The sequence below is a fragment of the Herpailurus yagouaroundi genome, unplaced genomic scaffold, assembly GCF_014898765.1.
Source record: "Herpailurus yagouaroundi ecotype Mexico unplaced genomic scaffold, PumYag 188, whole genome shotgun sequence".
NCBI classification, from domain to species: domain Eukaryota; kingdom Metazoa; phylum Chordata; class Mammalia; order Carnivora; family Felidae; genus Herpailurus; species Herpailurus yagouaroundi.
Window position 1 is genome coordinate 8,999,457 of NW_024412419.1, and position 25,494 is coordinate 9,024,950.

Below are 25,494 nucleotides of genomic sequence, written 5' to 3' on the forward strand. Positions count from 1 at the left end.
CCTGGACTGAGCATTTTCTTTTGTAATTTTTTTTTAACATTTATTTATTATTGAGAGACAGAGCATGAGCATGGGAGGGGCAGAGAGAGAGGAGGAGACACAGAATCCGAAGCAGGCTCCAGGCTCCGAGCTGTCAGCACAGAGCCCGATGCGGGGCTTGAACCCACCAACCGTGAGATCATGACCTGAGCCGAAGCTGGACACTTAACCGACTGAGCCACCCAGGCGCCCCTGGACTGAGCATTTTTAACATGTGCTCTTACTTCATTCTTGTAAAACCCTGAAGTCTTATTAACTCCATTTGATTGGAAAGGAAATTGGGGGTAGAGGGGTTATACTCAAGACCACCCAGCTAAGAGGGGGGTGAGTAAAGCAGAGAACAACCCAGACGCCAAGTTCAGTGCCCAGGCGGCTGCCTCTCATTGGCCCCGGCTGGTTTTCACTCCCTCTGCCTGGGAAGGACATCGGAGCTGGCCTGCGCCCCAATGGACTAGGTGGCCGGGCACGGAGGCTGCTAACTCTCAGGTGGTCAGTCCCCTGCTCTCTGTCCCTGGAGGAAAGGGCTTTGCACAACGCTGCTGCACCACTCACTCGTCATGGGACCTGAGCTCCCACACTCCTTGTCTGTGACTTGTCTGTGAGCGTTTTCCACTGCGCTAGGATGAGCCTGCGTCTTCTGTCACTGAGGTCCTTCTAGGGCGGCCGGGGACTCTCGACATGGCGTGAGTTGGGGCTTGTGGGGCCCCACGCCCCTGTCGCATCTTTTGGCTCCTGTGGGGCCCTGAACTCCCCCCTGCAGATGAGTCCTGTCCATGCAGGACACCGTCCAGACCTGGGGGAACACGGAGGGAGCCCCACAGGTGGCTCCAGCAACACAGCCCTGTGTCCTCCCCCGCCCACCTGCTGGGGACAGGACTTGTCTCTCCGTGCGGCGTGCAGCCTCCCTCTGCGGCACCCTCAGGGCTCTTACCTGCCCCCTCCTGCCGACACTAGTCGCCTGCAAATACTCCTGGGCACACAATTCCAGATATGCAGTTGTGTGGCATGCAAGAATGTGCTTCTAGTAGTTTCCGTCTTGTTCTTTTGGTTTGGTCACCACCTTTTTTTTTTTTTTCCAGTGCGTACCTACAGACCGCCCCCCCAACACCAAGGGGGGGGGGGGGGCGGCGGGGCGGGGGGGGGAGCTTTGGAATTCTTATATACTTTTGTCTTCCAGTTTGTGGTCTCCCCTATGGCATGAGAGGCTCCGGAAGCCAAGGACCCCATCCAGTGGCTGTCTGGCTCCTCAGATGACCTTGGCATAGAGAATCGCTCAGGAAACGTTTGCTGAATGGATGTGCCTCATGAAAGGGCTTTTCCTTTATTCTCTGTGACCTGATCAGGTCCTCTTATGCTTCATGTCCAGAAGCTGAGTCTCTGAATTTCTCCTATGGGCTTGGCTCTCTGTCCGAGGATGCTGTCTGACACGCCAGCATCTCAACCTGGACCCTACGTGCTGCCACCAGACCCTCCAGGCCTGCCCGCCCGACACCCCCACCACTTGGCCTTGCTGCATGTTACCTGTGGGGTCCTCGTTGGCAGGGCACAGGCAGGGCTGATACGCCCCTCCCTGAAAGAAGATCACAGGGGCAGAGCTCAAGGGTGTGCCCATGGCCTTTCATCGCAGAGGGGCGTCAAGACACGGACGCCTGCCCGCAGCCGTAGAAGCTGTGAGGTCACTGTGTCCTTGTTGGCATCTGCTGTGTGACACTCAAACCGATGCCCTGCAGGCCGATCTTCGGAGGCCACAAGGGAGCAGAGAGACTGGGAAGAAGGCCGCCCCTGCATGGCTCTGGGGGTGGTCTTCAGGGACACCGCACACGGTGCCACTGTCAGGGAGGAGAGAGAATCAGACCGAGGCCTCGCGAGACCTGCGCTAAGAAGAAACTAGGTGTGAGAAGCAGCGCAGGCCCAAGAAAAGGACCCTGGTCTGGGCAGGGCAGGGCTTTGATTCTCCCGCACGAGCTGCTTCCCGTTCTCCGAGGCTTTCCCTAGCAAGATGGGCCTTGTGTTGCTGGGTGTTTCGCCAGAGAAGGAGGCCCCGGGCAGCTTGCCAGCCTCTGGGAACCTCTGTTCCCTCATCCGTCCATATATAGGCTTGATCTGGGCTGTGAGGACTGATATGTGTGGGGCCCAAACCATGGGGCTTAGGTCTTTGTTTCCAAGCAGGCCTTAATCGCTATGGAGCGATGGGCGACTATGGAGCGGAGGAGAGAAAATGAAGTCACGATGTCACAGTGGGATATTGTCAGGGGACACCGCATCTCCTGCTTCAGACCTGCAGGAGATGATGGGAGGTTGGGTCATGACTGATGGCAGCACATTACCACTCTGACATGCGGATGGTCCTTGCATGGTGATGGTCGCTGGGGCGGCCCCGATACCCTTGAGCACAAGAGATGGAGACATGGTCTTCTCAAGTGAGGCAGAGTTCAGAGAGGAGGGTACCTGGCAGCACTCCGCCACAGAAGGAAATGGAAGACGATGTCTGTCTGATGCTTTATGGATTCCTAATGCACCTGGATGTGCCCAGAAAAGCCATAATCTCCTGATGAATTAATGCACCTCTTAGACCCGGAGCATGATAGTTTTCCTCTATCAGCGTTGGTTTGGAGCAGAGACTTTGTCTAAAAGAGTTTGCTAAATTGCACCAGTGAGCCTTTGTTTTCATGACCCCTTTAAAACTACTCTGCATAGCCTGGTTTTATCTAGCCTAGGGTTTTAAAGCTTTTTGAAATCACAGATTCTTTGTAATTTACAAGAGGAAGGAAGGAAAGAGCCTCAGATGATTTTATGGTAATAAACAAAATTTGCACTAATTGGTAGTCAGGTTGGAGGAAATGTTTGAAATTGACATCTGGTGGTTCTGCACTCTGGAACTGGGGAAATAACCACAGGGTGGGTTTGGGAAGATGTACGTGTGCGAAAACTCCACTGATCGCCTGACCTCCATTATCCCACTCTGACTGGAGGACCACGGTGACCTTTGGGGGTCTCTTGGAATTTGTGTCAATTCAATCAGTGTCCAGTAATCCCTAAAAAGTCTGATTATTTTCTTTCCTCCATTGCACAGTGACCCTGGTAAAGGCCATGGGTCTCTCTGGGAAGACTGGGAGGAAGAGGAACAATATACATTCTTGACAGTGTAGCAGGAGCCTTCCTCAAGGCAACTGGCCCCCTCTCCAGTCAAGGGGTCTACAAACTGGCTCAAGTCTGAGAATTGATGGAGGGACTGGGATTCACTGTTTTTGATGATTCAAGTCAGTCTTCTGTTCATTCAACCCAGAACTCTCCATGTATACAGATCAAGGAAGAATTTAGTAGTCAATCTATTCCTCTTCTTAGGACATCATGATCAATTAGCTCACACCGTAGGTCTCTGCAAGTCAGACTATTCCCATTACTGCTTTGACTGTGATGTTCCTGAAGACAATCACGCCCCCTTGCCTTTGGCGATTAAGTGCTGCCACTTGGCCCCTGCCACCCTGGGGTCCATTTATCCCCATTGCATCTGAAGGTTCTAGTTCAGTGGCTGCATTTCCCACTGTAGCATCAGACCTATAGAGAAGAGTGACCATAGGGGTCTTCACGTTTTCTGGGGCCCCTCACAAATGTGTCTGTCACAGTCCTGGTGAAGGTGTGTCCTCTGGATGGATGAGTAAGTCTCATGTGACAAGTGCTTTCACATTTCAATCTTCCTAAGCCTTTGCATGTCTTCTTCTGCAGGGTACAGATAGTTCTCTGGGGAGGGGTCACTTCTTTTGGGGGGGCACCTCTGGTCCATATTTCAAACAAAGTGTTAGAGCCATTTTGAGCACCAACCCCCTGGACCCACTAGCCCCACCCCACCCCACCCCCGCCGCCAAGCTACAACATTAAACCCAGAATCTCTACTTGGAGGTTCCCTGTCCTGATTTGGCCTGATCCAACTTTACACTCTTTCCACCATCATCCAACTCTCTTTCTGTGCGTTCCCACACAAAACCCTCAGGTTCTATCTGGACAAAGTGGAAAAAAGTTATAATTATTCATGTCATAGATTGAGGATGATTAGATATAAGGGTTCCAAACCTTTTTTCCCCTCATCAATTTTCTTTATTTTGGTCACAGGAAACACATTTAGTAACGAAACCATAGCTAGAGTTGCCACAGAATTTGTGGCCTAGCAAATTTCTCTTCTCACAATGCTGGAGGCAAGGGTTGGTTTCCTCTGAGGCCTCCCCTTGGCCTGCAGGTGGCCGCCATCTTGCTGCTTCTCCACAGGGTTGTCCCTCCCTGCATGCTGGCCCCGGTATCCCTCTGTGTGTCGTGATCTGTTCTTCTTATAAAGACATCAGTCAGATTGGATAGGGCCCACCCTAAAGGCCTCATTTTGACTTAATCATGCCCTTAAAGATGCTGCCTCCAAATACTTTCACATTCTGATTACTAGAGGGTAGGGCCTCAACATATGAATTTTGGGAGAAATACAGTTTCCTTAAGAGTCTACCACACAGGACTATTGTAAGGATTAGCTGTATGAAAGGGAACCATATAGAAATTTCTTAAAGGAAAAGTGACCAGCATTTTATTCTTCTTAATAAAAATCCCGTATGACCCTACGAAGTTATGTAAGATGTGAAGATAGTTTGGAAAAGTTCAGTTTAGTTGGTTTAGACTATAAATGTGAGAAGTTTCCAACATGCCCTTTAGTTTAGTTGTGCTCTTCAAGGTTTTCCAGAATCAATAGACTCCCCTCGGTTCCTCTAACTACATATGTATTGACTGAACTTGGCGTTGTGACAGCTATATCCTGGCACAGCTGTTCCAAAAAGACCTGTTAGGAAAGGGTATTCCACCATGGGGAGGGGACAGATGGCATCCAAAGAGTGTCAGTTTTTGGAGGAAGAAGTGGGTCTTCATACAGGAAACTAGAAATGCAAATGTGGGCCCAAGGACTTGCTTTGTACTTTCGGGAACGAAGAAATCTAAGAATTCACTCTTGGCAACGAGCTGCGAGAGATGCTGTTCTCCATATGGAGGCTATCTGGTTAGGAATAAGACAGGGACCCTGGTAGGGGCTACCTCCTGAAGACGAGGAAGCTATAGTTTTAAACCAGTGGATCTAAAAAATTCAGGCACTTTTCCATTTACTCACTTATGTGGCCTCTCAGCTTTGGCCAAGCATAGTCTCCATGTTCTAGTCTGTTTTCTCTGCATTATGAGATGGATGAATGCCAGCCCCAGTTTCCTTCCCTGTCCCTCTGCCCTGCCTTGGGGAGGGAAGCAGACCAGGACACCAGTTCTATTCTTCCACCTGGGATATCTGGGGCCACCCATTCTAGCTCGGTCACACACCCAGCTCCTTGCCTGGGACCTCCTGGGTTCAGGCCCTCCATGGGGACAGCATCCTCCCCAGGGGCCCCCGCAGCTCAGGACGACTCAGGTCTCCTTTACCTTCCTTGCCCAGGCTCTCTAGTCCTCACAACAGCCCCTCCCAAGCCTGCAGGGCACTTAGATTTTCCCAAGAACCTGAGCAAGCGAAGACAAATGCGACAGAGTAGAAAAGACTTCAGGCTGTTTACTGGCTATGCGCCCTTCCCACTGGAGCTTTGGGGATTGGCCACCTCGCCAGAGTGTGTTTTGGGAAAGGCAAGGGAATGGACATATTTAAGGTGCTTAATATGGCCCAGTCATACGAAGACTTACAAGGGGTGCACGATCTTGCCACCACTCGACAGGCGAGGAAATTCGGGTTCAGAGTGTTTGCGCGAAGCCCAGCTCTGGTTAGTCGCTGAGCGGGGCCCCAGGGCGCGGTCTGTGTGGCTCCGAGTCCTGGACCCTTGCCAGGACTTAGCGCATGGTCTCTAAGGGCCCGGCCCCTCCCTCTTCCTGTCCCGCTGCCTTTGCTTCACGTCTCGTGTCCCCTGCCATGGCCGGTACCTGCTCTTGTCCCGAGGAACCCCTGAGGCAGTGGCTAGGCCGGGGCCTGACCTCAGCAGAGTCAGGTCGTCTGCGCTCTGGGTACTCCGGAGCGGTTTCGCGAGCTTTCATGAGAGCCCGTCAGAAAAATCGCAGCGACACCTTCTCCTGTAACATATGCTATCAGGATGTCAGAATGATCACACGTCTCGCACTTGCTATATTTTCAAAAAGGAGTCTTTTTAAAATAAATAGTCATCCATTTTGAATAAACAACCCTCATATCCCTCGCTTCCTTTCCAGCCTCACCTCCTCTGCCCTGGCTCAGTCTAGTCTTCTCTCTTCTGCTTTATGCCCATGGCCTCCTCCTTGGTCTCCACGTTTCTAACCCACTTGCATCCTGTCCGTTTTCCTGTCCACAGCCAGAATGACCTTTTCTGATCACACACCTGGCCGTGGCGCCTTTCCACTTGAAGCAGGATTCGATTCCCTCTTGTCCCCAGGGAGCGTTCTGAGCTCCCTCGCATGGTCTCCAACGCCTTCCTGCTTCCCCACTGAGCTGCCACTGGCCCCTACTCCACAGAACTTGCACATTTTTTTTAATTAATTTTTTTTTTTTTTGAGAGAGACAGAGACAGCATAAGTTGGGGAGGGGCAGAGAGAGTGAGGGGGACAGAGAGAATCCCAAGCAGGCTCCGTGCCACCAGGGCGGAGCCTGACATAGGGCTTGAACTCATGAAACCATGAGATCGTGACCTGAGCCGAAACCAAGGGTCGGACGCTTAACCGACTGAGCCATCCAGACGCCCCCACCGTCTAGCCTCACCCGCTAAGGGCTGTCCCCCCAACATCGTGACCTTCAGCCTGCTGTTCTGTGCCTGCATGCATGGCTGGTTCCTCGGCTTGATGTTTCTCTGCTCTCGCCCCAACCCTTGTTCGAATTTTTCTTTTCTATATGAATTGGTGCAGATGTCAAGTCTCCTGCTGAAGTGTATTTTGATCTACAGGGCAGTTCATCGCTCTTTTACGTAATTTTTGTGCATACCTGCACGAGGGACCACCTTGTATTTTACCATTTACACATCTGTCTCCTTGAAGGCAGGGGCCTCTGTACGTGCTCCCGTGTCAGAGTTTAGATTTGGAGGAACTGGTCATTTTTTTTTTTTTTTTAAGTTTTCATTTTATTCGAGTTCCAGTGAGTTAACACGCAACGTTATATTAGTTTCAGGTGTACAATGTAGTGATGCAACAGTTCCAAACGTCAGCTGTGCTCATCATTGGGCTCCTTAGTCCCCATCATCTACTAAACCCCTTCCGGCAACCATCAGTTCTCCATGGTTAAGAGTCTGCTTCTCGGTTTGCCTCTCTCTTTTTTTTCCCCCTTTGCTCATTTCTTCTATTTCTTAAATTCCACATGAGTGAAGTCATATGGTATTTGTCTTCCTCTGACTGACTTATTTCACTTAGTATTATATTCTCCAGCCCCATCCATGTTGCTGCAAGTGGCAAGATTTCACTTTTTTATGGCTGAATAATATCTCATTGTGTTTGTGTCTGTGTGTGTGTTTATGTGTGTGTGTGTGTGTGCGCGCGCGCGTCTTCTTTATCCCTTCATCAGTTGATGGACACTTAGACTGCCTCCATGTCTTGATATGTTTGTTAATCTGTGTTGTTAACCCGATTCGTATTTATTGTATTGTAGCCATCTACAGCTTAGCGCAAGCAATGCCACCCAGTAGAACTTTCTGAAGTGATGGAAATATTCTGTGTAGATGCTGTCCAATATGGTAGTGGCTAGCTCCTATCTGCATTTAATTTTTAATGAGTTGGAACTCAATATAATGAAACATTCCAGTCCTTGGTTGTACCAGTGACCATTGGCCGCGTGTTGCTAATGGCTGCCATAATGCATCACATAAGTAGGGCACACTAGGGGTTGAGCAAGAAGATAGGAGAGTCCATAAAGGTTTCACTTTCTTCCTGTAATAGCATCGCCCCTATTCGTTTGATTAACGAATATTTTATTTATACATACTGCCACGGTGGGCGGAGTATCTTAATTTCTCTCTCTTTTTGTAATCAAGTACGTAACTCCGTGAATGAATTACTGTGGTTTTAGAATGCTTGGGATTGAAGCAGGAGTCCTTAAAATGATTAAGTAAACGTGCCTAGAGTCAGAAGCATGCATTCCGTCACGAGTAGGAGTCTTACATAAGTCTGCACTCAATGAAATCATCCAGTTTCTAGAGTTTAGCTTTCAAGGCATGTTTGTAGCTCCCCAGTTCCATGAAGCATCTTTCGGTGGGGCGGGGGGGGGGGAAGTATTTACGTGGAGGCATCCTTCCAACAAACATAACCAATTAGCAAGCTTTACATGCAGCTTGGGTATAATTTTTAGCCTGGTCCTCTTGATGCCTGCCTTTATGTGTGTACTATTTAGTAAATCTTGAAGATACTCCTTGGATGGCACATCATTTTGCCCCCAAACGTGAATCTTAGGTTTGATCATCTTTTATTGTAGTTTCTATTGAACACAATTTACTCACTTCATGATGCTTCAGTTTTCACCGTGATTAATAGTTCCTTCATTTCCCACTTGACATACATTTATTGAACATCTACCGAGACCCTTTATCCTGTGATGAACGCTAGGAAGAAAGGTGAATCAGATACTGACGGGGTCCTTCGGAGTCCGCAGTCTGGAGGGACAGACAGATAAACGTAGGCCACACGGTGTGGCTTCAACATGACTTTCTATGGAAGCATTGAGGAGGGAGCGATCCCTTCTCTTTAGGAAGCTGGAGGAGCGTCATAAAGAAAATACCACCAGAGAAGTCCTTGGGAAGTTCACCAGCGGGGACAGTGCATGGATAAGTGAAGGGGCCGGCATGAAAGCCATTGGAGGTTAGGAAAAGTATGGTGCATGAGAGAAAGGTGAGCCTGACGAGGTGCAAGAGCCTTGGGAATGGTTGGTGGGAAACAAGGGGGAAAGAGTTGGTGACTCAAATCTGAGGATTACTATTACGTCTTGAAAATATTTGGACTTTTGGGGAAGAAAGCCCTGACATTAATTTTTTTTTTTCAACATTTATTTATTTTTGGGACCGAGAGAGACAGAGCATGAACGGGCGAGGGGCAGAGAGAGAGGGAGACACAGAATCGGAAACAGGCTCCAGGCTCTGAGCCATCAGCCCAGAGCCCGACGCGGGGCTCGAACTCACAGACCGCAAGATCGTGACCTGGCTGAAGTCGGACGCTTAACCGACTGCGCCACCCAGGCGCCCCTCCTGACATTAATTTAAAAAAAATTTCTTTTAATGCTTATTCAGTTTTTGAGAGACAGAGAGAGAGCATGAGTGCGGGAGGGGCAGAGAGAGAGGGAGACACAGGACCCAAAACAGGCTCCAGGCTCCGAGCTGTCAGCACAGAGCCTGACGCGGGGCTCGAACTCACGAACTGTGAGACATGACCTGAGCTGAGGTCGGATGCTTAACCGACTGAGCCCCCCAGGCACCCCTAATTTTAAAGGTAAGTTATTTAAATGGTATAACGAGGGGTGCCTGGGTGGCTCGGTCAGTTGAGCGTCCAACTTTGGCTCAGGTCATGATCTCATGGTTCGTGACTTTGAGCCCCATGTGGGGCTTTGCGCTGACAGCAGTGGAGCTGGCTTCAGATTCTCTCTCCTTCTATCTCTACCCTCCCCCACTCACACACCCTCACGCACTCACTTTCTGTCAAAAATAAATAAGTGTTAAAAAAATTGTTTTCAAAAAATTTTTAAAAATGTTTTTATTTATTTTTGAGACAGAGAGAGACAGAGCGTGAGCAGGGGAGGGGCAGAGAGAGAGGGAGACACGGAATCCGAAGCAGGGTCCGGGCTCTGAGCTGTCAGCACAGAGCCCGACGCGGGGCTGGAACTCACGGACTGTGAGATCATGACCTGAACTGAAGTCAGAGGCTCGACCGACGGAGCCACCCAGGCGCCCCTAAAAAAATCTTAAGTGGTGTAACCACAGGACTTCAGACTTTAGAGTCAGGCCTGGGGTTGAATCCGTACCGAGCTGTTAGATCGTACCGAATTAAGCTAGCGGCCTCACCTCTGCAGTCGCCGCTTTTTCATAAGTGAACCGTGGCTGTTCCTTCCACTGAGAGCGCTCTTTTTGCACACTCAGGGCCTATATCTCTTTAAACATTACTGCTCTCATCTGAATGTTTTTGTCTCCCCCGTCACCCCCCACCCCCCCCCCCCCCCCAGGCTCATATGTTAAAATCACCCCCAAAGGTGGGGGTGGAGCCCTCATGAATGAAATGAATAAAGGAAACTCCAGAAGAGATCTAGTCTTTTCCATCCTAGGGGGTTCCGAGGTGCTGGCCATGAACTGGGATGCACATTCACGAGAAGGTGTTGGTACCTCGATCTTGGACTTCCAGCTTCCAGCACTGTGAAAGGTGAAATTCTATTGGTTAAGCAACCCCCCCGCCTCCGCCCCGCTCTATAGAATTTTGTGATCGCGGCCAGCAGACTAAGGCAAGGGAAGGGTTATCCTGACTCCCTATTAAAATTGCAATTTGCCCATATCAGTCCTTTCTGATGTCTGTAGCTCTGCTCTGCTTTATCTTCTTTGCTCCTCATAACCCAATGGATCACCTTTTAACATACCCTACATTTATTTGTCGTATTCATGGCTTGTCACCTGCCCCTCCCCAGTTACAGTGGATGAATGCTCCCTATTTTGCACATACGGTATGAGCCACACCATCCTCAGCACCGTGCACTGAAGGGTCAACACTCTCCTGTCCTTTGCGATCCGTCTGTGAAGCTCCTAGACACAGACCCGTCCATTCCGTTTGTCCCTCTGTTCCGATGCTACGTCACTTAATGGTTAGACTTTTATAGCCAGTCATGAACTCATAAAGGTAATCTGCACTGCCCCAGCCTTCTTCTCCTTCACGATGGGCTCAGCTCTACCCAGTGCTTTTGCTCTTTGTGTTGGAGATCTCCAAGGCCTCAGGCAGACAAAGACAGTCTTATCAGGCAGAATATTCCAAGGACACATACGGTGTTTTCTGGAGCAGCTAACCTGTGGACAAGCCTTCCTCTGGAATGTGAAGGATTTGAGCAACCCCGGCCTGCTGAGTTAACCCCTTTCCTGCCCACTCTCTTTTGGAGTTTAGGATCGGTTTGTCGAATTCTACAAAAATGCCTTGTGGGGGGATTCATGTGGTCATTGCATAGATCAATTTGGGGGGAAATGGCTTTTTTTTATGATGATGATCTTCATAATAAGCACGGCATATTTCTCTGCTTATAAAAGTCTTCTTACGTATCATTCAAAAATATTCTATGGCTTTTTAAGTAAACGTCGTGTACATCTTTTGTTGGATTTTTCTCTGCTCTTTTATAGATCTGTTATTTCTGTACCCGCCTCCCTCTTATAAGGAGCTTTGTGAATACCCTGGGTCCATCTAGCTAATTCAGAATAATGTTCCCACCTCAAAATCCTTTAATTAAGGACACTGACAAAATCCCTTTGGCCATAAAAGTTTGTATGCATAGGTTCTGGAGATTAGGACATGGGCATCTTGGGGGCAAGGTGTTTTTCAGCCAACCCCAGACAATCACATTGTGCGTAAATAGGTTATTCCCCCCCCCTCCTTTTATGTTCAATCCTTATGCCTTTGCTTTCTCTTGCACACTGGATCATCCAAGACTTCTAAAACCTTGCTGAGTACAAGCGGTGATAGCAGACCTGGGCTTCTACGTTAATGGCGCTGCCTCTCCGATCTCACCATCATTTTTATGTTTGCTGTGAGCATTTGGAAGATACTCTGTCAGGTTGTGAAGGTCCTTTATTGCTGGCTCATGATGAGTTTTGTATCAGGCATAGCTGTTGGATTTTATAAAGTGTTATTTCTCTGAAGTGTTGCAGGCCCTTTTAGTGAGACGTGTAACGTTAACAGTTATCTGTTGCTGCGTAACGATATTCAAACCCAGTAGCTCTGAATGACGATAATTTATTTTCTCCGCTGTGCAATTTGGCCTTGGCTAGCTCCTTTGGTCTGGGGCCACTCATGTCATTTGGCTGCTGTACCGGCAAGAGATGATTCAAGGTGACCTCACTCCCATTTCTGGCCGTGGGCTAGGCCTGTCAGCCAACGGGTCCCAGTTGTTCTCCGTGGGGCCTCTCCAGGAGGGTGGCCCAGCATTTTTGCATCCCGGTGGCAGCATCCCATGACGGCTGCCCCTGAGGAGCGTCTCTGCAGGGCACGCTTGCTGTCACCCTGTTGGCCAAAGCAGGTCACATGACTAGCGCCGGAGCCAATGTGGGAAAGGCTACGCCGGCAGGTGCCTCCAGGGGGTGGGCTTCACCGCGAGCATCGAGACAAAGGTATCGCACACGCCGTGTTCAGCTTTGGGCTGTGACAGAGGCCGGCGTGTCTATACACGTTTGGGTCTAGGAGCTGCTTCATCAGACCCGTCTCCCCACGCGCTCTGTCATGACCGCCTGTCCCGTGCCTCATGGCTCTGGAGACACCCAGTAACTTAGCTGCCGGGGGAAGGAAGAATGTTGTAGACCTTCTTAACTCACGGAGTTTGGCTTCACTACAGGAGGAAACCCCGAGACACTAATTTCCTCTGGACCCAACCCCACCGCCTCTTGCAAGCTTTCCCACTGCCTGTGGTGACTCCTTGCCACCAAGGGCAGAGTTATGGGGACTCCCTTGACCCGGCTCCCTCTCCCCTCCTCCCTGATGCCTATGAAGCCGGTGGGGGGGGGGGGGGGGGGGGGGGGGAGGGGGCTGCAGTCTCTTTAGAGTTTTCTTTAGAAAAGCTAAGGTGCATAAAATCATCCCCTAATCGCCCAAAGCTTGGTTCTAACCCCCAGCTCTGGCCTTCTGTAATTTTTAGCATGCTCGTTATAGATCAAGGTTATACAGCAGAATGCTTCAGTCCCGAGCGTGGTTGGGTTTATGTGCTGTTCGGGAAGCGCTGGGTACTCCAGTGATGAGCAGAACTGAGGACACTTATGAGCAACCGCGGGGTAGTTAACATGACGGATGGAGAAGTATGGGGTGGTGTTTCCGCCTCCGGTCAGGTCACTGAGGAGAAAGGAAGGAGTAATTAAGATGGCTGGGTAATGCTTCTGGAACAGTTAGCCTCTGCAGGCCGGAGGCAAGTCCGCAGGGGCGGGGGAGGAGGGGCTGGAGAGTCAGGAAGGGGAGTGAGCTGCTTGGGAGGCGGCTCATTACCATGGAAATGAAGGAAGAGTGAGGCACTGACCTTGAACGGGAGGAGGGAGCTGGACAAGGGCCACCACGGAGAAGGTTACGGCCCTGAGGGAGTCGCTTGCAGTCCCTGTGCTCAAACATCAAGGTGGAACATGAATCTGAGCGTCGCCCTTCTCTAGCCTCTCACGTCGACTGATGGCATTTTCTCGATCACCATTCTGCTAATGGAGGAGGGAGAATGAATGTCAGCTCAGTGAGATTCTACCTCAGATTCACCTTTGACTCACGGCCCTGGCTGGAATTGGGTTTTTCCCTCCCCAAAGCTTCGAGCTGAGTCGACGCCTCCCAGAGGAGCTACAGGGACGCGGTCTTCTGTCCCTGTCCCAGAAGACTGCTTCTTCCACCGGGGGGACAGAAAGAGCCGGAAGGCGGGATGGCCAGAGATCGGATGGCCCATGACCGTCCTCCGCCTGGGCTCCGCTCTGCTCCCGCTGCCTGGACCAAAGTGCAGGTGAGATGGGGGGAGGGGCATTCCCTTCTCCGGGGGCTATCAACTAACTAGCCACTGCCACTGGCCTGGCCAACCAAGTGGCCGCCCTTGGTGAGCCATGCAGCATCTGTATTCGAATCACCTGGGGGTATGTTGGAAGTCCTTTTCCGGGCCCCATCCTGTACTTTCTGAGCAGAACATTCCTTCAGAGCTTTGGAATCTGCTTTTCTTTTTTCTAAGCCGTGGAAGTGACGCTTTTGCGTACGACCGCCGCTCTGGTGCACGCCTTGTCACTGACCCTTCCCTCTCACTCTGTCCCCTTCGCCTCGCTCAGTCTGGCGCAGGGTCCCGGAGCGGCTTTGCAACACCGCGGGGCATGGCCCGCGAAGTCGGCTCTTCTCCCAGAACAGTGGAACCCGGGGCAGGTGCCTTGTGCCTCCTATCCATCCTCACTGTGAGAATAAGGCTTCTAGCCAACACTTCCTGGCTGCTGGGGGGGTGGGGGTGAGGAGTCTGGTGTTGGGGGGTGCAGTTTAGCCCCATAGACCAGGCCTCAGACCTGCCGGGTGCCTTTACATGAGCTAATCACACGAGGTAATCATGGGAGAGCTCCCAGCAGGGGCCACATCTGTGGTCCCAGTGGCTCCCACCTGCACTGGACCCTCCCTAGGTCCTGGCAAATCGTCTGCCCCACAAGACTGCTTGTTTTTGACAATAGAGGGGTGTTTGCTGATGTATTCATTAGGCTTTTCCAGGGAAACAGAACCAATAGAACAACAGAATCTATATATCTAAAGTTATACATAGAGACAGATTCTATCTATCTATCTATCCATCCATCTATCATCTATCCATCCGTCCATCTATCATCTATCTGTCAAGATTTTAAGGAATTCATTCATGTATCGATTGTGGGGGCTGGCAAGTCCCAAATCTATTATAGGGCAAGTGGTATTTTGGAGATCCAGGTTAAAGGGGATGTTGCAGTCTTGAGTCTGAAGGCTGGAAAACAGACTGAATTTCTGTGTTGCATTTTGGAAGCCGAATTCCTTCTCTTGAGATACAGGGCTTTGCTCTAAATGTCTTCAACTGATTAGACGAGGCCCACCCGCACTATGGAGGGTGAGCTGCTTTACTCAGAGTTTACTGCCGTCAATGTTAATCTCAACCCAAACTGCAACATCTAGACTAGTGTCTGATCAAACAACTAGACACGATAATCTAGCCAAGTTGATGCACAAAATCAATCATCAAAGCTGCCGTCTGGCCTTTGCAGAGAGCTGGAGAGTCTCTGTGCCTCATTCTGCTCCAGAGGAAGCAGTTTTCTCTCCTTTGGTACCAGAAGTGCTGATGAGCACATCTCTCCTCGGTGAGGAAGGGAAAGCTTGGACTGCGGGTTCTTTCGAGGATCTGAAACTCTTGGTCCTGGTTATCTATTTCGACTTGGTGCTCTGAGAGATTAGCACTTTTCCTGCAAGCGGAGTGCAATTTCTGTGAATTCAATCAAGGTACGTATTTTTTTTTGCGTGCGAGCTGCACGGAATCGCACTTAGCAATTTGTCACCTCTTCTGATGAAACCCGGTCTCTTGGCGGGAAGGCGATGGGTGGAAACTGCCATTAGGATGGGGGGACGGAAGCTGTGTGTTGCTGCTTCTCTGAAATCAGGCCCTGCGGCCTGAGCTGCAGGTCTGGATGTGAAAGAAATCTGACTTTCTAAAAAAAAACTTCATTTTTTTTTTCCCTCGCTATGTGATAGCTGTGTATTTAGGGCAAAATTGTCTGGGGTTTTTGCGAAAACGTGAGCGTGTGGTTGCCTGCGGTGGCAGATAGGAAACGTATGTGCCCCTGCCGTCCTGAAGCCTCTGGGGCCATCTGCGAGACCACCAGCTCCCCACTGATCATGAATCCCTTTTCCGGTCCTGATGTCCCCATTTCGTAGATGAGAAAACCGAGGATAGATGACCAGCCTCAGGGTCCACCTCTCTGACATCATGCTTCTTGGTAGTTAACGCTGCATTCCAGTTTCGTTAAAAACCCGCAGGGCTCCAGAAAAAGGTTTCGTGTCCGTGGCATGGCTGACTGTGGGCCAGGGTCCCAGCTGGCTGTAGCATAGTTTTGTGATGACTTCCTTCTCCCGGCTTAGCTCTCAGGGCACTGCCTGCCTCTGTCTCTCCGACGTTGCTGGGTGAATTGTGTCAGGACAAAGAAAGGGCTGTGTTCCTTGGCGCACTCCGGCTCCTGACATTGTTCAGTGAGCAAAATGGGAGACCAAATAAATAACAGGAATCATTTAGTACCGTGTGCCAGGCAGGTCCCTCAAATAGGACCCGCAGCGACTGGCCACGCTTGCTAGGAGGCTATTCCCCCGGAGAAAAGAGCTTTCCAAATAGGCTGTTCTTTTCCTTCACTGCAGTAGAGAATATTTGGAAAGTATAGATAAAAACTAACCTTGCCCAGAATCACGTCCTCTAAATGATGTCAGCATCTTGAGGTTATTGCCGGAGGTGCTGATGCTGGCTGGTGCCTGCTCGCAGGAGCTAAATGAAGGCGTTTATTCCCCATTTCAGTGGAGAATATATGTCACTGCATAGTGACGTCCCATTGGCAGCTTGAAATCAGTCACGGTGGGAGTATTCACATCACAGTAACTGGCACATAAACTAGGTTTTTTGCTTGCTTTACATGTATCAGTACTCAGCTGGATATGGTCTTCCAGGTTTCTTTTCTATGTTCTAAGCAGAGGGTAACTACTTTTTTTTTTTTTAACATTTATTTATTTTTGAGACAGAGAGAGACAGAGCATGAACGGGGGAGGGCCAGAGAGAGAGGGAGACCCAGAATCCAAAACAGGCTCCAGGCTCCGAGCTGTCAGCACAGAGCCCGACGCGGGGCTCGAACTCACGAACCGCGAGATCATGACCTGAGCCGAAGTCGGACTCTCAACCGACGGAGCCACCCAGGCGCCCCACTACTTTTTAATTTAACGTAACAACGCAAGCATTTCCTCCTGGTATAAAAAAAAAAACACAAACTTATAGCACCATTTTTTTTTTTAAATAGAAGCAGAAGTCTTTATTGAATGGATGCATTATAAATTACTTAATGGTTCAAATTATTGGGCATATATATTGCTTTCGATGATTAGAAGTTGTGCCTCAGCGAGCATATTTATGTATTAAGTGTCAATTTCCAGAAATAGACTTAGTGGGTAAACTGACACCACATTCTTTGGCTCCTGGTGAGTAGCGTCTCGTGTTTCCCTGAAGTGGAAAACTTACTGCTCTGAGTTTCAGTGTCGTCTCTCGCGCTGTCTTGACCACCAGCTCTTGAGTTCCTTGAAATCAGTGACCTGCGTTTTGCTCCTTATCCTTGGTAACTGGTGCAGTGCTGGGCTTATGGAAAATGCTCACTACATAGTTACGAATCACAACGATGCCTCGTTTATGCCTAAACAAGGTGTTCCAATGTTCCGTGCTGCCTGTATTTCCACCAAATCCTACAGGACGTCGAGAGGATCAATAAAGTCGGCAAAAAGAGGCAACTTCCGCTAGGAGGTGAAAAATGTTCTCTTGTTACTGTGCTTGTTTGCAAAAAGGACGTGTTGTAAGTGGAACGTACGAGAAGATAAAACGGCCCTGGGTGGCCTGGTGAATGCTTGGAGGAGCGTGGAGGTCTTAAAACATTGAAGGGAGCGAGCCGGGAGCCACCCCCAGGTCCCTCCAGGATTTCCTCCCTGATTTCTTGGGTATTCACTGAATGCTTCTTTGATACTTTAATATCTCCCCAACAGCTACCGTAGCTTTCAAACAGTCTGTCCCATCCAGGTGGCCAGGAGAGTCACAACCCCAGACACTTGAGTGCTACCGGGTAGAGGCCTCCCTCATAGCCTCTTTCTCCCCTTGTTTATGGTCCATTAGATTTTTTTCTCAAACTTGGCCCTTGACTTTGCTTCCTAGTTTCCGCTCCTCTTGGTCTCCGAGATTTCCTGTACGTGAGCCTCACGGTTCTCTATCACAACAGGGAGGGCCCGACAGATCTGAGTTTGAATGCTGGCCTTGCCATTTACTGGTTGTTTGACCTCTGTCAAGGGATTTAACTCTTGGGGTCTCCGTTTTATGATCCGTAAAATAGTTTCGTGGCGATGAGAAAACCCAACGAGCTCTCAGCGTGTACTAGGCATTCAGTGAAAGGAAGCATTACTGTTTTTCTTGGCCAAGGAATTGGGGTCGTACTCACTTTCGGATATTTTTCCACTTTGGCTACCTTGAGTAGAAACTCCCATCATAGCCCCCTACCCTGGCTTCAAATCCAGACTTCCCTTCCTCCCTCCTGGCTCCCCATCCGGTCTGCTTTTGTATCAGGCAGATCGTACCTTTGGCTTCTAGTGGTTTCATCCATGTGAGTTTGGCTTTGAAGCCAACAACGACTGGGTTAAGAGATCTTCTTAAAGGAAGGCATAATAGTCATCTTCTTAAAGGAAGGCATAATACTCTCTTCTTCTTCAAAAAATTCATTAAAAGAATTTTTTTTTAACATTTATTCATTTTTGAGAGACAGAGAGACAAAGGGGCAGAGAGAGAGGCAGACACAAAATTTGAAGCAGGCTCCAGGCTCCGAGCTGTCGGCACAGAGCCCGATGCGGGGCTTGAACCCACTAACTGTGAGATCACGACCCGAGCCAAAGTCGGACGCTTAACCGACTGAGCCCCCCCAGGCGCCCCTCTTCCAATAATTTCTATTAACAATCTGATTTCAGTTTCCTGACTTCTTTGAACTCAGAATGAAGTTCTGGACCCAGCTTCCTGCAAGGATTGAGCTCAGTCAGCTGGAACCAGGGGACCCTTTTACCTTCACCAACGCCACATTGCTGCCTTGTCCTGTTTCTTGGTGGAGATTTATATGTTTTTCATGCTGTCTCACTCAGTTTCCTCTGTCACCCGGTGGATTGTTCTTTTACGGATGAAGAGCCTGACGTCCAAGGCAACTAAATGAGTTGTCCAAGGTCGCTCAGGAAGGAGGAGGGCTGGAGTCGAACCCTGTCTTTATGCCTCCACAACTTGTACTCTGTCTACCGTGGGCCTTCTCTGCATCCCAGTTTCATTATTTACACCACGAAAACAGAAACACTCTGTCGCATCAGATAGCTGTGAAGAGCTAAGCAGGAGGCATCCGTGTGGCTCTGGACAAAGTTGGTCAGAGCCGTTCAGAGCAGTTCTGACTATCTTGGGTAATCAGCGTCTAGACCGATCTTGTCACCAGGCAGGGCCGGAGGGATGGAGACCAGGTGGGGAGTGACTGCGCGGGGCCATAGAACTAGGGGTGACACACAGGTCAAGTGAGGAAAGCCAGTTGAAGACGGGCCACGGTCTCAGATGCCCCGATGTGCACTACTCAGGGGTGACTGGAGGTAATAAACGAAGCCTTCTCTGTATTGACTGCCAACTGGGTTGTCTATAGTGACGCTAAAATGAACTATTTAGTAAATCTAACCCAAATCCTGCTCACCAATTACCGGCCCCATTAACTTAGCACAAGTTTTCAACCTGTTTTGTACAGCTGATAAAAAAGGGCCTCTGGTGACGGTAGGTGAGGTCTCCAGCAAAGTCTCAGAGTGGGGCTTCATGGAGATTCTTCCTGCAGTAACATCCCGAGTCAATCATGGACTTTTCGAGCTACTGAAGGAGCCCATCAGAAGCCATCTGAATGCGGGTGCGCCCCCTGGGGCAATGTCCAGGCTTCCAGGGTGGCGGGCAATCTAACTGCGCTCCTTCCAGAAGGGAGGCTAGACCAAGCTTATCTTTCTTGGCGGCACAGGCCAGGGTGAGGTGCCACCGCAGAAACACTCTGAACGTGGCAACCCAGCGTCCCCGCCAAGCTCCGCCGTACCCCAGCCGCCCTCGCTTGCCCTTGAACTAACTAATGCAGCCACCTGGAGAAAGGCGTGTCCCCAGTGAAAAATCTATTGGCCTTTGGGCTCCTCTCCTAAATCTCTTTGTGGCCTGGCTGACTCCTGGGTTCTCGCAAAGGGGTCGAAACGTGTGCAGCCCAAGCCCCTGCTTTCTCGAGACGCGCGTGGCGAAGCGTGGGGGTGGTCTGTGCCATGGCGAGCGTGTCCCCGCGCCACTGGCTGGGCGGCCGCGCTCCTTCTGTCGAGGTTGGTGGCAACGGCGTTCTGGGTGGGAGTCCGGCGCAAAGAACCCACACCCTCCCTGGAGCCTCCTTCCTTCCTCCGCCACTCCGTGGGGCCGCCCCCCAGCCTCCGCGACTTGTTTCGCGTGTTGGGACCACGTGCACGTGACGCGTTGCGAGCGGAGAGTCCCCTGCGGACGACACAGTTCTGCTTTCTCCCGCTGAGCGTACGAAATACGCGGGCAGTTTCCCGGGCCTGCGGCGAAACCGAGAAGGGGAGGGGCGCCTGGGCGGTTCCGTCGGTAATGCGGCTCAGGTCGTGAGCTCACCGTGGTGCGCGGGTTCGAGCCCCGCCTCGGGCTCTGTGCTGACAGCTCGGAGCCTGGAGCCTGCTTCCGGTTCTGTGTCTCCCTCTCCTTCTCACTCTCTGCCCTTCCCCAGCTCGCACTTTGTCTGTCTCTCAAAAATAAATAAATGTTAAAAAAAACCAAAAAACAAAACAGAGAAGGGGAAATGCAGAGGCTTCTGGGCCTGGGAGGAGTCCATGAGAATGTCCCAGCCCTGCGTGGGTGCGCAGCCTGGAGCGCGCAGAGCGAGCATCTGGGGCGTCCATACCGCCCAGGAATCCGCAGGGCAGCCTGTGCCCTCTGCCTGGTGCCGGCGTAACCCGGCCTCTCCCCGAACTCACCGTGGCCGTGCAGGGGAACACGCTCCTTGCCGGAACGTGAGCCGGGCTATGGTGCCCTGATGTTTCCCCTCCTGTTTCTGGCTTCAAGGGAAGGGCTGGGGGGGAATCGCAGAATGCTGAAGGGACAGGCAAGGCCCCCCTCCCACCTGTGTGTCCTTCCCTGCCCGCAGATGGTGGCAAGATCCTGCATGCCGCGACTCCTCCAGGGTGGACGCCAGGCTTCTTCATCTGAGCATCCTAGTGCCCAGCCCAGGGCAGGCCCTTTGGAAGGCCAGTCTGCCCACCCGGGCCCTGGCAGTGGGTCCCCCTGGGCTCCCAGTGGAATGAGCCAGAACCTGCTCACCGGGGTCAGCAGGCCCGGGCTCAGTCACCCGGAGCTACCTCTAGGGTTAAGACCTGTGCTGCCCGCTGGTCCTCTCAAACTAGGTCTCTTCCTGTGCACCGATGAGAAAAATCAGGGCTGCAGCCTTCCGGGATGTACTAAAGAGGAAACGAGATGGTGTCTGTCACTGCCCTGTAGGGTGCCTGGGACAGAAACAGGCACCCAGCAAAGGTAAGTGGGCTCCCTCCCTTCTGTCTCCCTCCTTTTGTTTCTAGGTTTTCCAAACTCGCGAACTGTTCTGTCTCCGGGAGGAGTGAACACAGCACTGGGCTTCGAGAATGAGCGCCGGGATTTTCCTGCAGGATTTGCCTCCTTCCAGCCTCCTCATGTGGAGCGAAGCCCTCCCGAGAGGCAGCCCAGAGGACTCCTCCAGGACGTGGGGCCTGGCCTCACACTGCGGAGTTGAAGTCTCGCTCTCCAGTGCTTCGCTGGGCAGTGGCGCTGCCCCTCTCTCTGTTTCTTCGTCTGTGATACGAGAAGGACCACGGTTCCCGTTTCCTTGGGTTGTCGCGGGGATCAGAGGAGACAGAAGGACCTGTGAAACGCTTGGTGAGACTCCGTAAGGTTGGGCTATTTCTTCCTCATCTGCAAACTAACGTGGGGATCATACTCCCGACCGTGGCCATGCCGAGAAGACCAGCAGACGCAGTGAAGAGTGTGAACGTGCCTTTGGAGTCTGCAGAATATGCTATACATACAGGAGTCGTTGTTACGCTGCCCTCGGAGCCTTTCCGGTGGCCTCTCGTGGACCATGAGCTCTTCCAGCGGAAATGACAGCTCCGACTTTGTGTCCCCACGAACTTCTCTCTTAGCGTCTGTAACTCCGATTGGCCTTTCTGTTTGCACGCCTGACCCCTCACTCGATTGTACTCTCCTTGTGCTAACGGAACGCATCCGGTTCGTTCCCGTACCCCCAGCGCCCAGCCAAGGGTGCGCAATAAATGTCCACAGAATGAGGGGCGCCTGGGTGGCTCCGTTGGTGAAGTGTCCGACTTCGGCTCAGGTCACGATCTCGCGGTCGGTGAGTTCGAGCCCCGCATCAGGCTCTCTGCTGTCAGCACAGAGCCTGCTTCGGATCCTCTGTCTCCCTCTCTCTCTGCCCCTCCCCTCCCCAAAAGTAAATGAACGTTAACAAAAATATATCCGCAGAATGAATCTAGGACTTCAAAGGGACAGAGCTTGACCAGAAAGCCCTTGCCCCTAGCTCTGCACCTTTATAACTTACTGATATTTCCCTCTCTTTGGGGAAGAAGGGAAATCTGATTAGATCGTGAACATGTTAGTCTGGATATGGGTACAAACAGCTGTACAAGACCCAGGATTGGCCTGGCTGGGCCATGAGCAGAGACCCTGCTATGACGTGGTGAGTTTTCCTCTCCTGTTTCCTGCTTTGAGGTGGGGGGCGGGGGGGGGGGCTCTGATTTGTTTGGTTTGCACTGGAAATAATAGATGTGGTTGGGGGCTGTGGGTTCTGGGTTGGTTGGTTTGCATTTGAAAGTCAGGCTCACTGGAGAGTTGTGGGACTGTCTCTAGAATCTGCCAACCCTAGGAGGGGAGGGAAAGTTCCTCCAGGATTGGCAAGACCCCAAGAGGTCACAGCATCAGAATACAGAAGTTGCTAGAAGCCTGGGGTAGAAGAAATCTTATTTGGGAATGCTTGACGAGTGACATATAGAAACCAAGCGTCTGCAGTCACACGCCATTTCCTGTCTGGCTTTTGGGGCCTGGTGTGGCCAGATCAGGGCAGGCACCCTTGCCTCAAAGGGCTCCCCAGCTACTCCACAACAGAAGCAAATAAACGCACCCGGCAGTTGGTTGGGCGGGGGGCAGGGGCGAATGGGTGAATTAGAGGTTGTGGGCCGTCTCTGAGGCTCTGAGACCCTTCTTCTCCGTTGTTCGGTTGGTCTCCTGGCCTCACTGTGTGTGGCTCTTTGACCCCAAGCTCAGTGTTGAATGGAATGAGAGCTGGCTAGTTTGCCGTCAGAGACGAGGTCCGCTCACCAGGGCCCCTTTGTAATCAGCGCTGAAATCTGACCTGCACGGGAGACCCTGTCCTGAGCACGCTTCTCTTCCACGCTCGTGTGTCAAGGTCCATGGCCTCCACTGAGCTTAAACACACACGTGTGTCTCAGCTCCCCGCCCCGTCAGCTGGAGGCCAAGGGAGCCCATCTAGCGACTGGACACTGCGGAGAGCCACAGGCACAGTGGGACCGTCTCCTGGGGGGGGCCTCGGTCCGTTCGCCGGGGTCAGTACCACCCTCTTCAAACCCAACTGCTTACTGATCTGCCTTCCAGCTTCTTTGGGCCACCTCGAAGCCACTGAGGCCAAAATGACAAGCATAAAGATCGTAGTTACAAAGGGCTAGGTTAATAACAACTCTACTGACTTAATGGTACTTGAATAGCCCTTTACTATCTACAGGCCATATTTATCGCCGGTATATCCCCTACACCTCACCACAAAAACCCACGAAGTGCATATTTATTTTTATTTCCCCCTCTGTGAAGTGGACTTTATCAGGATGTTTTGTGGCTTGTCCACGATCACAGAGCCAGCGACGGAAGGTGACGTTTTCCGGCCGTCAAGTTCAGTGGTTTGGACACTGCTCCGCTAAGTTACTGTAAATGAATGGCCTACAGGACTTTCCAGAGCAGCTCTGTTTGAGGGTTGTTTATTGGTGGAAAAACAAAACAGCGTTTCAGGACCAGATCTTTTGGGGAAACACTCTTCGCACATAATGAAATGATTTTCTTTACAGGGGGATCTTTAGAGCCTTTCCCTTGTCCGTCCTCAAGCCGTCCATGCGACCCTGTGGGATCTAAGCTGGCAGGAGGGCCTCCGAGGTGGCGTGGAAGCTGAGAAGAATTGCACAGAAGAGGCCACGGAGCAGAATTGAGCCCCGAAGGGAAAAATACCAGCGTCGTTAACACACGAAGGTCAAATCCAGGCTGCTCAGTGTGCATCCAGAGCTCCTGAGTCGCCGGGCCAAGGCGGACCTCCCCCCTGCTTGGCCCCGGCTGCCGACGGTGCCCAAGATGCCGGGAGCCGGCTGTTCTGTCTTACTAAATTAGGCATCTATTTCGTTTGGCCGTCCGCGTTTTGAGAAGCTGTGGGCACAATCCCTGTGGTCCTCTGCTAGACGAGGGAGGCCCGGGGAAGTTGGTGGTGGCCAAGGGTAACAAAAAGAAAGAGGGAGTGACTTTGTGGAAGCATGGCTCTCAAAGCGCTTCTGTTTTTGTTAGGGTCTCGGGGAAGGTCGCGAGGGAAAGACAAGATTAAAAGGGAAAGACGGCCTATCTTCTCTGATGGATTCTTGAATAATTTCCAGCAAACTTCGTTCTCCTCACTGTTGGTGTTTGGGGGAGGTGGTGCGGGGCCCATGACGGAGACCCGACCTCTTGGTGAATGTCCAAAATGAGAGTGGGTCCAGTTCGCTGGTCACCACAGTGGAGGCAGGTTGTCCCTTGGCAGCTACAGGGACGCCTCCTCAGCTGGGCCGGGCCTTCCTCTGAGTGGCCAAGTTCTACCTCGTCTGCTCATCCGTCAGCCTCCTGGGGTTCAACCTGCCCCTCCCTTTTAGTAGCTAATCACCTTTCGCTCTATCGGCAATTTTTTTTTAATTAAAAAAATGCTTTTATTTATTTTTGAGAGAGAGTGTGAGCAGGGGAGGGGCAGAGAGAGAGGGAGCCACAGAATCCGAAGCAGGCTCCGGGCTCCCAGCCGTCGGCACAGAGCCCGACGCGGGGCTCGAACTCGCGAACCGCAAGATCATGACCTGAGCCGAAGTCAGAGGCTCGACTGACCGAGCCCCCGAGGCGCCCCGTCAGCAATTCTTTATATTAACATTTCCTGGCTCCGTTTTCTGCTGTGGTGTCTCACCTCTGCATGAATCCTGACTGACACGGGTCATCGCCATCTTTGAGCTTTTTATCTTTTCCTGGTGGACCCACCCTTGGCATCATAGTGAACTTGCTCTCCTCTCTGAGAGTGCTTGTTTGCTTTAAAGCCGAAAAGTTACTTGGTTTTACAGTCGTGTGGCGGGTCCATCTTTTTTTGGGTTAGTATTTGCTTGAATTTGTTTTCTTTTGGCTTACCCTCCACTTTCTGCATCTTTGTTTTTAAGGTGTGTTTGTTGGTAACTAACATACAGTTGGAATTTGTTCATTCTGGTCCTTGGGATGTTGGCCTTTCTGGGGTTCTGTCGGGAAGGTGGGTGTTCCGAGGGCCTTTGTCTTTGAGAGCCTTGAAATCTCCGAGCTTTCGGGTCAATCACCAAAAGGTGCCAAATGCGAGAACCATCTCTCTTGGCTTCCTTTCTCTTCAGGCTTTTAGCTCCTGAAATCCTTGCTTCCTTAGTGGGCTTCCAATATGTTTAGATAGAAAAATTTTCGTCTCGCTTTTGTAATTGTCTTGGAAGGAGGATTGTTATGGAACAAGTTAATCTGCCATAGCTGCGAGGGGGAATCTGGAGATATTCAGGCAGGAAAGTAGATTGGTTTCTTTGAGAAACTGGCTGGACCTAGGGGCACCTGGGTGGCTCAGTGGGTTGAGCATCTGACTTTGGCTCCGGTCATGATCTTGTAGTTTATGAGTTCTACCTGTGCATCGGGCTCTGTGCTGACAGCTCAGAGCC

The 25,494-nt window shown here is 51.2% G+C and overlaps 1 long non-coding RNA gene across 1 annotated transcript; it reads left to right on the forward strand.

The window, feature by feature from the left end:
• Positions 1 to 21,891: 21,891 nt before the first annotated feature.
• LOC121044110 (uncharacterized) lies at positions 21,892 to 24,507 on the forward strand. Its single transcript, XR_005797130.1, has 2 exons — positions 21,892 to 22,223; positions 22,950 to 24,507. It is a non-coding gene; the product is annotated as an uncharacterized LOC121044110 (long non-coding RNA).
• The last annotated feature ends 987 nt before the right edge of the window (positions 24,508 to 25,494 follow it).